This window comes from Oncorhynchus keta, chromosome 19 (assembly GCF_023373465.1).
Source record: "Oncorhynchus keta strain PuntledgeMale-10-30-2019 chromosome 19, Oket_V2, whole genome shotgun sequence".
Taxonomy (NCBI): Eukaryota; Metazoa; Chordata; class Actinopteri; order Salmoniformes; family Salmonidae; genus Oncorhynchus; species Oncorhynchus keta.
Genome location: NC_068439.1, coordinates 76,026,777 through 76,039,043, shown reverse-complemented (window position 1 = coordinate 76,039,043; position 12,267 = coordinate 76,026,777). Strand labels below are relative to the sequence as shown.

Below are 12,267 nucleotides of genomic sequence, written 5' to 3'. Positions count from 1 at the left end.
TCATTTGATAAGAATCTGGTGCACGTCTGAGATGTAAGGTCTAAAACTGATTTGTGATCAGACTTGCCTCTATCTATCTCTCCCCATCCTGAATGTATAAAAAGGTACTTAATGCACCCTGACATGCCCTGACACAAAGTGGCACTAAGCAGACATTGCAGACAGAATTAAGTTCTGAAGTCTGTTCACTGGGTTTTTCTATAGGGGCGTATGGACAGTAAGCAAGCTTCAGTGTGAGTCTGTTCTGCCCATGTCAGACTGGCTAAATCTCTTTTGTACTGTAACTTGGGTTGAAGTCCTGACTTCAGAAGTAAGGCAACAAATCAATGTCTAGTTTTCATGTTATTATGACATAACAAAAATATTACAAATCTGATCAAATTGAAATGTGGATTTTGTCCACACATTCCCAGGCACAAACACTGCAAACACAACTCCTTCCATTTACAATAGATGCAACCTCGGCTTGTCACCAAAAGCACTCGCAAACTTCTACAGATGCACAATCGAGAGCATCCTGTCGGGCTGCATCACCGCCTGGTACGGCAACTGCTCCGCCCACAACCGTAAGGCTCTCCAGAGGGTAGTGAGGTCTGCACAACGCATCACCGGGGGCAAACTACCTGCCATCCAGGACACCTATACCACCCGATGTCACAGGAAGGCCATAAAGATCATCAAGGACAACAACCACCGAGCCACTGCCTGTTTACCCTGCTATCATCCAGAAGGCGAGGTCAGTACAGGTGCATCAAACCAGGGACCGAGAGACTGAAAAACAGCATCTATCTCAAGGCCATCAGACTGTTAAACAGCCCCCCACTAACATTGAGTGGGCTGCCAACATACTGACTCAACTCCAGCCATTTTAATAATGGAAATTGATGGAAATTGATGGAAAAATGTATCAGTAAACACTTTAAACAATGGCACTTAATATAATGTTTACATACCCTACATTACTCATCTCATATGTATACGTATATACTGTACTCAATATCATCTACTGCATCTTGCCATCTTTATGTAATACATGTATCACTAGCCACTTTAAACTATGCCAATTTATGTTTATATACCCTACATTCCTCATCTCGTATGTATATACTGTACTCTATACCATCTACTGCATCTAGCCTATGCTGCTCTGTACCATCACTCATTCATATATCTTAATGTACATATTCTTTATCCCTTTACACTTGTGTGTATAAGGTAGTAGTTGTGGAATTGTTAGGTTAGATTACTCGTTTGTTATTACTACATTGCCGGAACTAGAAGCACAAGCATTACGCTACACTCGCATTAACATCTGCTAACCATGTGTATGTGACTAATACAATTTGATTTGATATGCACACAAATACACACCAAATGAACACTCTTTCTCTCTCTCATACACACATACACTGACACACACACAATACACACAGCATAGCCTAGGACCTTGTCCCTGGCTCAGCACAAACGCACACACACACACCCTTTCCCGGCTCACACACTTCCACTCATAAATCCTATGTGTGTTTGGGCCTTGCCCGTGCCTCCTCATACCTTACTGTGGATTATAAAGCTGTTACTGACAGGTGCTCAGCACTCCCTAGCAGCAGCCAACCAGTGCGATGAATCAAAGCGAGCACTGCCAGTGAAGGCAGAGGGCAGCGTATGTGTGTCCTAGCATGGGTGTGTGGAGAGAGAGAGAGAGAGAGAGAGAGAGAGAGAGAGAGAGAGAGAGAGAGAGAGAGAGAGAGAGAGAGAGAGAGAGAGAGAGAGAGAGAGAGAGAGAGAGAGAGAGAGAGAGAGAGATAGATAGAGAGAGAGAGAGAGAGAGAGAGAGAGAGAGAGAGAGAGAGAGAGAGAGAGAGAGAGAGAGAGAGAGAGAGAGAGAGAGAGAGAGAGAGGAGAGAGAGAGAGAGAGAGAGAGAGAGAGAGAGAGAGAGAGAGAGAGAGAGAGAGAGAGGCAATCTGTCCAAGGGCACTCACTTGACAGGAGAAGAGACCCTTGAGTCCCACCACTCTTCATTCCTGTAGCTGAGGCGAAGGGACAAGCAGCAAGTCTCTCACACACCGTAATTAGTGTAGTGTATTCATCACCTCTAACACTATGTTCTACATCCTGAAAAGAGTTTCCTGACAAGGAAAAAGAAGAGGTCGACAGAGGAAGATGACGGGGGTTTGAGACAGAGCGAGAGAAAGAGAGGAATACGAGTGAGAGAGAGAGCCGAGGTTAGAGAGAGGGAAAAACACAGCGAGAGGGAGAGAGGGAGTGTGAGAGAGGAAATACCTGAGAGTCGATCAGTTACGTAGAGGTTAGAGAGTGAGGAGGAAGAGGATAGAAGGAGAAATCTTTACATCTGTAATTAATCTTTCCTTCAGCAGGGATGGGGCGACTCAGTGGTGTGTGATTATTTACTTACAGCAGTCTCAATGCTGGGGCTATCCAACACAAACAGCCCGAGGGCTGCAGGGTAAGAAAGGTGTGACTGATTAATCAGTTGGTGCGCAGGCTGGAGAGTGAGAGAGAGAACGAGAGAGATGGAAAGAGACAGAGAGAGCGAGAGCGAGAGAGAGAGAGAGAGAGAGAGAGAGAGAGAGGTTCCCATCCACATGCCCTTGTAGGATACCAACTAAAGCAGTTGTATTGACTATAAAAGGTGTGTCGAGGGAAGGGGTCCTGGGGGCACTGCTTTAAAGACTGTCAGACGTTTTTTTAGACCTCAAAATAAGTCAAATGTCAAGATCGGTCCCTGTCTCACTCCAACCAGCTATATGCCCCAAACCAAATGAACGGCAAAGATAGGCACCCAAATTAAATTAGGAAATTAGAAGGTGCATTGTGTGCAAGAGTATGAGCTGTTTATTTGTGTGTGTGTGTGTGTGTGTGTGTGTGTACTTCATGTTTGTATTAGTCTCGGTGTCTGTTTGGAACACAGTAGTGGTGGTAAGAGACGGTGAGCTGGCTCTGACTTCCCTGTGTCTCTGCATACATTAATCGTATTGACCAGCGGGGGAATCAGTCAAAGAACAGATGTGGTCAGCCCGCATCGCTGAAAATGACTAACAGGCCACGGCCCTGTGCATCCCACTGGCATATTATCAGAAACAGCCTCATCCTCTATAGAGATTAGATCTATGAAAAGAGACTGAAACCCTACATATAGATGTTTTTCACAAAGAGATTTTAGGTGGATCATGTACTGCTTTTTTAGGGGTGGGGGGGGGGTCATATTTTTGGGGAGCCAATGAAGCATAATTTTCTATCAAAATTGAATATTCCTTTCTAATTAATGCTAGTGTTCCTCAACAATTATAATTCTCAACCTCTTGTGTCCAAGGTCCACAAGTACCTCAATGGTAGTACCAAGTCTACATCCAGCAAATAGTCAGGTTTTTATTGTGTAGTATAGAAAGGGTTTCTGGTCCTTCAAGACAAAGAGATTGCGATGAGCAAATTATAGCTGACAGAATGTCTATCCACCATGACTAACCTAACTACAGTGAAGCTCATTCCAACCTGTTAACCAATCACGAGCCAAGCCTACCCTATTGTCAGCGAATCAGTGCAGGTGTCCAAGACACCAAGAGTCACTTACTTCCAGCGAACAGCTTGAAAGCTCATTTTGAATGTACAGTGTGTAGAAATACATAGGGGGATATCGTGGCGTCGTGGCACACAAACATTAATACCATAATCCTATGAAACAAAGCATTAGCCCATTATGCAAATGATATGAGACAGACAAGAAGATTGAGCCGCGTTTCATTTGGTTCAGCTGCCCACCTTTGGGGCAATTATGCTGGATTTGTAAGTACTGTATTGTTGAATGCACAAGGCTCAATGCAGTGTGAATATGGAATAGCAACTACCTCTCTCAAGGTCATCCCTGGGGTCTAGGAGAGCACCCGACCTCAACACTTTGGAATGGACCTCCAAAGCAAGTTGCCATGGTAGCAGGGTTGTATTTTAGAAAAAAATTAAGGGGATGGAAGGATGGAGGATGGAGGATGAAGAAGGGAGTGAAGTGGGGCTGTGGGATGGATTGTGAAAATTGGGGCTCTTCACTTTCGTCTATAGTAGGTGACTGGTTTATTGCTATTTTAAATCCATTGACATTTTTCAGGAAGGGCTGAATTAAACTGTAGTATATTGTATACATTTTTTATCAGGTTGCTTACACTGTACATAAGAAGCGTCAACCACATTATGGTCAACAAACAACCCATTCTACTTTGAGTTGCATCCCTGGTCATTTTCATATTGCATGTAGACGCTAAGCCACCGCTCCTTAAAATATTTCAGACTGATTCACCCCTGAACCTGTTGACTTCCCTCTGAGACTGTCCAGTCGCGTGGTGGAATCGAAACCCCAGGACCCAAGCAGTGTTGTGACAGTCGTCCTCCCACTTGCCGGGTTGGAGCTGGCAGTGTGGTAAAACAAGTCGTGCTAGGAAGGAGTACTCACGCTGGCATTGTCAAAACAGGACATGTGGAGGCTGTCCATGGGGAGCCTGTCCATGTGGAGGCTGTCCATGTAGAGGCTGTCCATGTAGAGGCTGCCCATGTAGAGGCTGCCCATGTGGAGGCTGTCCATGTGGAGGCTGTCCATGTAAAGGCTGCCCATGTAGAGGCTGTCCATGTAGAGGCTGCCCATGTAGAGGCTGCCCATGTGGAGGCTGCCTATGTAGACTCTGCCCATTTGGAGGCTGCCCATGTGGTCCTACAGCAGAGCAGCCCCTTGTCTTTAGGTCTATGTGTCAATGACAAATGCTGTTTCTCATGATTTGCTGCACTGAGAAGAAATTCACCTACGATATCGTCAGATATACACTCACCAGACAGTTTATTATGTACACCACCCAGTTCACGAAAAATGAGTCAAGTGGCCGTGGCTTGATATATAAAGCAGGCAGACAGGCATCGAGGCATTCAGTTACTGTTCGATTGAACGTTAGAATGGGCAAAACGAGTGACCTAAGAGACTTGGTATGATTGTCGGTGCCAGGTGAGCCGGATCCACTATCTCAGAAATGGCCGCCCTCCTGGGCAAGAAAAAAGATTCAGTCAGTGGCAGTCCTGCGGCGAAAACAGCTTGTTAATGAGAGAGGGCTAATGAGAATTGTGGAAGCTAAAAGGCGCAACACAAACAGACAAATAACAGCACAGTACAACAGTGGTGTGCAGAAAGGCATCTCGGAACGCACAATTCTTCGATCTTTGCCACGGACGGGCTATTGCATCAGACAACCACACCAGGTTCCATTCCTATCAGCTAAAAACAACACGTAGTGGCTCCAGTGGGCACGTGATAACCAACACTGGACAATTGACAATTGACAAAACAATGCCTGGAACATGACAGTGAGTTCAATTTACTTTGAGTGGCCCGGTCAGTCCCCAGACCTCAACCCAATACAGTATCTTTGGGATAAGATGGAACAGGCTGTTCGCAGCATGAATGTACCACCATCCAATCTGTAGCAACTGCGTGATGCCATTGCATCAGCATGGACACGTCCTTGTGGAACGTTTACGACACCTTGTAGAATGTCCCTAAGAATTCGGATGTTCTGTGGGCAAGGGGGTGGTCTGACCGAGTACTAGAAGGGTGTACCTAATAAACTGTCCGGTGAGTGTATGTCCATATAGAACTCCCTTAAGCTGAATTCCCATTCTTCGAAATGCACCGAAATCCAACGAGATGTGCGCTATAGCACACACAGTGCATAAACCAGTTGGATGCGTCCAAGTTCTTGCCTATGTATAATGTGTCAGCTACTGTATCTCCAATAAGTCAGTGTGTGTCAGATAGGTATATGATCTATCTGTTTCGGATGATCCGTCCCTCGCAGGACGGTTCACTCCCAGGCATTTGCCCTGGCATGGCTCTCAAAATCTGCTCGGCAGTGCAAAAATCCAATCTGCTGGGAGAGAGAGGTTTTATGACTGTAATGGTAATCTAACCTTCAAAGATTTACAGATAAAAGGAGAGTGGTTCTCTCTCTCTCTATCTCTCTCTCTCGTTCTCTCGTTCTCTCTCTCTCTCTCTCTCTCTCTCTCTCTCTCTCTCTCTCTCTCGTTCTCTGTGTCTTTAGAAAAGGCTGCCCGGGATGACTTTGATGTGATCGTAGGTTTAATACTTAAGGCTCTCTGTCTCTCGCCTGGTGATTTCTGAAGGGCTTTTCCTTTGGTATGTGCTGTAACGTTTTAAGGGTGGATGGGCTTTGAGAGACAGCACTGGTGATGGAAAGCACTTTCTAGAAATTCTCTGTGAAGCGGCTTCTGTGTGCTTTGCGGCATTGTATATCTGTGTTGTTAATGTCACTCCTATGTCCTGCTTTTTTCCCGCACAGACCTTCCTCCTCCTAAAATCTATTATCCTACCAATTTTCCACTGTAGCTTTACTCTGTAGTTTTACTCCGTGGTTTTACTCTGGCTTTCAAAGCACTTAAAAGTAGAAATCATTTTGAGTGCTCTCATCTATGAAAAGCACTTTCTTCCATCCACCTCTGTTGTATTTATCCTATTCACATCATGACATTGTGCAAAATGTTTCTCATACCGCATACTCCTATCATACCAACTGTCCATTTCAGTTTCCACCTGGTTATATGGGATGTTACACATATCCCCATAGGTTCTATAACCTAACATATAGGTTCTATAACCAAGACCTACACCATACAGGTTCTATAAAATAACCTGCACCATATAGGTTCTATAACCTAACCTGTATAAAAATACAGGTTCTATAACCGAAGGGAAGGTGAACGGAAAGGCTCTGGAGCAACGAACCGCCCTTGCTGTCTCTGCCTGGCCGGTTCCCCTTTCCACTGGGATTCTCTGCCTCTAACCCTGTTACGGGGCTGAGTCACTGGCTTGCTGGGGCTCTCTCGTGCCGTCCCTGGGGGGGTGCGTCACCTGGGTGGGTTGATTCACTGTTGTGGTCGGCCTGTCTGGGTTGCCCCCCTTGGGTTGTACCGTGGCGGAGATCTTTGTGGGCTATACTCGGCCTTGTCTCAGGATGGTAAGTTGGTGGTTGAAGATATCCCTCTAGTGGTGTGGGGGATGTGCTTTGGCAAAGTGGGTGGGGTTATATCCTTCCTGTTTGGCCCTGTCCGGGGTGTCCTCGGATGGGGCCACAGTGTCTCCTGACCCCTCCTGTCTCAGCCTCCAGTATTTATGCTGCAGTAGTTTATGTGTCGGGGCTAGGGTCAGTTTGTTATATCTGGAGTACTTCTCCTGTCCTATTCGGTGTCCTGTGTGAATCTAAGTGTGCGTTCTCTAATTCTCTCCTTCTCTCTTTCTTCTCTCTCTCGGAGGACCTGAGCCCTAGGACCATGTCCCAGGACTACCTGACATGAGGACTCCTTGCTGTCCCCAGTCCACCTGGCCATGCTCCTGCTCCAGTTTCAACTGACCTGAGCCCTAGGACCGTGCCCCAGGACTACCTGACATGAAGGCTCCTTGCTGTCCCCAGTCCACCTGACTGTGCTGCTGCTCCAGTTTCAACTGTTCTGCCTTATTATTATTCGACCATGCTGGTCATTTATGAACATTTGAACATCTTGGTCATGTTCTGTTATAATCTCTACCCGGCACAGCCAGAAGAGGACTGGCCACCCCATAGCCCGGTTCCTCTCTAGGTTTCTTCCTAGGTTTTGGCCTTTCTAGGGAGTTTTTCCTAGCCACCGTGCTTTTACACCTGCATTGTTTGCTGTTTGGGGTTTTAGGCTGGGTTTCTGTACAGCACTTTGAGATATCAGCTGATGTACGAAGGGCTATATAAATAAATTTGATTTGATTTGATTTGATATAACCTAACCTATATAAACCATATAGGTTCTACAACCCAATGCACCATATAGGTTCTATAACCTAACCTGCACCATATAGGTTCTACAACCCTAACCTACACCATATAGGTTATATAACCTAACCTGCACCATATAGGTTCTATAACCTAACCTGCATCATATAAGTTAGAACAAAGAGCAGCGCTATAACCTAACCTGCATCATATAGGCTCTATAAACTAAACCTACACCATATAGGTTATATAACCTAACCTGCACCATATAGGTTCTATAACCTAACCTGCACCATATAGGTTCTATAACCTAAACCTACACCATATAGGTTCTATAAACTAACCTGCACCATATAGGTTCTATAACCTAACCTGCATCATATAGGCTCTATAACCTAAACCTACACCATATAGGTTCTATAAACTAACCTGCATCATATAGGTTCTATAACCTAACTCCACCAGATAGGTTCTATAACCTAAGCTGCATCATGGGAAGGTTCTATAACCTAACCTGCACCATATAGGTTATATAACCTAACTTCACATATAGGTTATATAACCTAACCTGCATCATATAGGCTCTATAACCTAAACCTACACCATATAGTGTTATATAACCTAACCTGCACCATATTGGTTCATATAACCAACCTGCATCATATAGGTTCTATAACCTAAACCTACACCAGTATAGAGGGGATATAGGTTATATAACCTAACCTGCACCATATTGGTTCTATAACCTAACCTGCATCATATAGGTTCTATAACTTAACATGCATCATATAGGTTCTATAACCTAACCTGCACCATATAGGTTCTATAACCTAACCTGCATCATATAGGTTCTATAACCTAACCTGCATCATATAGGTTCTATAACTTAACCTGCACCATATAGGTTCTATAACCTAACCTGCATCATATAGGTTCTATAACCTAACCTGCACCATATAGGTTCTATAACCTAACCTGCATCATATAGGTTCTATAACCTAACCTGCATCATATAGGTTATATAACCTAACTCCACCATATAGGTTCTATAACCTAACCTGCATCATATAGGTTCTATAACCTAAACCTACACCATATAGGTTCTATAACCTAACCTGCATCATATAGGTTCTATAACCTAACCTGCATCATATAGGTTCTATAACCTAAACCTACACCATATAGGTTCTATAACCTAACCTGCATCATATAGGTTCTATAACCTAACCTACACCATATAGGTTCTATAAACTGACCTGCACCATATAGGTTCTATAACCTAACCTACACCATATAGGTTCTATAACCTAACCTGCACCATATAGGTTCTATAACCTAACCTGCATCATATAGGTTCTATAACCTAACCTGCACCATATAGGTTCTATAACTTAACCTGCATCATATAGGTTCTATAACCTAACCTGCACCATATAGGTTCTATAACTTAACCTGCACCATATAGGTTCTATAACCTAACCTGCATCATATAGGTTCTATAACCTAACCTGCACCATATAGGTTCTATAACCTAACTCCACCATATAGGTTCTATAACCTAACCTGCATCATACAGGTTCTATAACCTAACCTGCACCATATAGGTTATATAACCTAACTGCACCATATAGGTTATATAACCTAACCTGCATCATATAGGCTCTATAACCTAAACCTACACCATATAGATTATATAACCTAACCTGCACCATATTGGTTCTATAACCTAACCTGCATCATATAGGTTCTATAACCTAAACCTACACCATATAGGTTATATAACCTAACCTGCACCATATTGGTTCTATAACCTAACCTGCATCATATAGGTTCTATAACTTAACATGCATCATATAGGTTCTATAACTTAACCTGCACCATATAGGTTCTATAACCTAACCTGCATCATATAGGTTCTATAACCTAACCTGCATCATATAGGTTCTATAACTTAACCTGCACCATATAGGTTCTATAACCTAACCTGCATCATATAGGTTCTATAACCTAACCTGCACCATATAGGTTCTATAACCTAACCTGCATCATATAGGTTCTAAAACCTAACCTGCATCATATAGGTTCTATAACCTAACCTGCACCATATAGGTTCTATAACCTAACCTGATCATATAGGTTCTATAACCTAAACCTACACCATATAGGTTCTATAACCTAACCTGCATCATATAGGTTCTATAACCTAATCATCATATTGGTTCTATAACCTAAACCTACACCATATAGGTTCTATAACCTAACCTGCATCATATAGGTTCTATAACCTAACCTACACCATATAGGTTCTATAAACTGACCTGCACCATATAGGTTCTATAACCTAACCTACATGAACCATATAGGTTATCTTGTACCTCCTTTCGTTGGATTTAGTTGAAAGAATATAGAGCCCATATGCACGCACTCACAACCAGCACACGCACGTACGCACACACACACACACACACACACACACACACACACACACACACACACACACACACACACACACACACACACACACACACACACACACACACACACACACACACGCAGACACTCACACACACACATGCACAGAATCCAGAGTAGTGGTATTGTGAAGGGTGTCAGTTCAGCCTTCTCCTCTTCTCCTCCATGCTTGTTTTTGACCTTTCAGTAGAGAATGCCTCGCCTACTTGCTGAAATAGATCCTATCTGATCATCTGGCCACCTGCTGAAATGGTGTCGAAGTGGTCTTTGCGTGGGCAGGTTCTACACTCTTTCTTTGAAGTGGTAGGCTACTTTGAACTAGAGCTTTGGCTGATGGGAAATATAGCACGATAAGATCACGACTACAGCTGACTGTACAGCCTAATACATCCAGGCCTACAAGAAACTAGGGGAATACATATTTATGATTTACGTAGTTAGATTTTGTCCTGCTATTGTTGTCTGTCTCACTCAAATCCAACATCAATCAAAATACAGACAGACACAGTTGCAATTTTTAGAACTGGAAAAAGAGTGTGGAGCCATTGTCAAAGTCCCAAATGGCACACTATTCCCTACATAGTGGACCAGAGCCCTGTGGGCCCTTGTCAAAAGTAGTGCACTATATAGGGAATAGGTTGCCATTAGCTACGTATAATTGTCAAACACAAACTTGCAACTCTATATTAATCCCCGAGACAAAGATTCATGACAAGTGTGTCAATCTCAACAGGATGACAATAGTAGTCCAACAAATAAAGACTGTAGCATATGAGTGAACGTTACGCTTGACATTTGAGGTATGTTCTCTTACACTAGATAAAGATTATTATTTCACAGTGCTGGGAGAAAATATCCTCAGTGTCAAAGTGTGAAATCTTTCTCAATAAGTTTCCTTGGTTCGCTCAGGTATTTACTTTGTCTCTGTCTTCTCTCTGTCTTCTTACCCTTCTTTCTGGATGCACTCTAAACAACCTCCAAATACTACAATGTAGGAAGTTAACCTAGTCAGCATGTAGACTGCTCAAACTTCATTCTGGACAGAAAAGTTCACTCTGAGGCTTTCATTTTAGGTTGTTATGCTTTTAGTTTCCAATGTCGTGTTCCAGAGCTAAGGAACATCTGCATCATCATTTCCATAGGCTGTCGAATAGTAGCTAATGTGTGAAAATTATCTCCCCACTCCAAGTGACTAACCCAGGCATCCATCACTGACATCTTCGGCCAGGGCTACAAACAATACTGGCAATATATATGGATTGCCAGCAGCGACAGAGTATTTTGGTAGCCTGGGAAAAGGCTCAGAGATTTTGACACAAACACTACTGGAGGGCTGAATAAGTAATGGGGCAGACTGTATCCTGCCTTCCCCTTGGAAGTGGAGAAGAAGACTAATGCTTAGATTTAATCTGCACCGAGGAAGATCTGCGTTATAGCGCGATTGGCATTTAAAGATTTAGTATATAGATTTAGTATATTTAGTATATAGTATATAGCCTTAAAACAACCAGATGGGGCGAGGGAATGTGTTGAGTCTCTGGTCATGTAACTAGTTTGTGGAACGAGGCGCTTGTCGCACATCACTACTTTATAGGAGAGGCATTTGAAAGTAAACAAGTATTTTTTTATCAAAATGTTTTTTTGGGCACAAATGCCTTCTGGAACATGTGAACATTCCTGTGCTTTATAACAAACTTGTATTCTATCCGTAAATATCAGTAAAACTGTTAAATTACAAGACTAGTTGGTTTAGCCACGGAAGAGACAGGGACTTTCCTGCTAGCCATGATTTGCTGAGATAATGGATGGTTTGGACGTAGCATGCTTCTGTGGATATAACCATTATTTGTATGATGTGTAGCAGGTTTGGGGTCAATTCGAATTGAGGGCAGTCAATTTAGGAAGTGGTTTAAATTTAAACTGTAAAAACTCTTCAATTGAATGAGTCATTGAAAATATATGCCATTTTTCTATTATTGAATTTAA

General features: G+C 43.1%; 1 protein-coding gene across 2 annotated transcripts in view; it reads right to left on the bottom strand.

Moving 5' to 3' along the window:
* kif26aa (kinesin family member 26Aa) overlaps positions 1 to 12,267 on the bottom strand; it is a 182,723-nt gene that overhangs the window by 83,204 nt on the left and 87,252 nt on the right. The gene's annotated exons all lie outside the window — the stretch shown is intronic.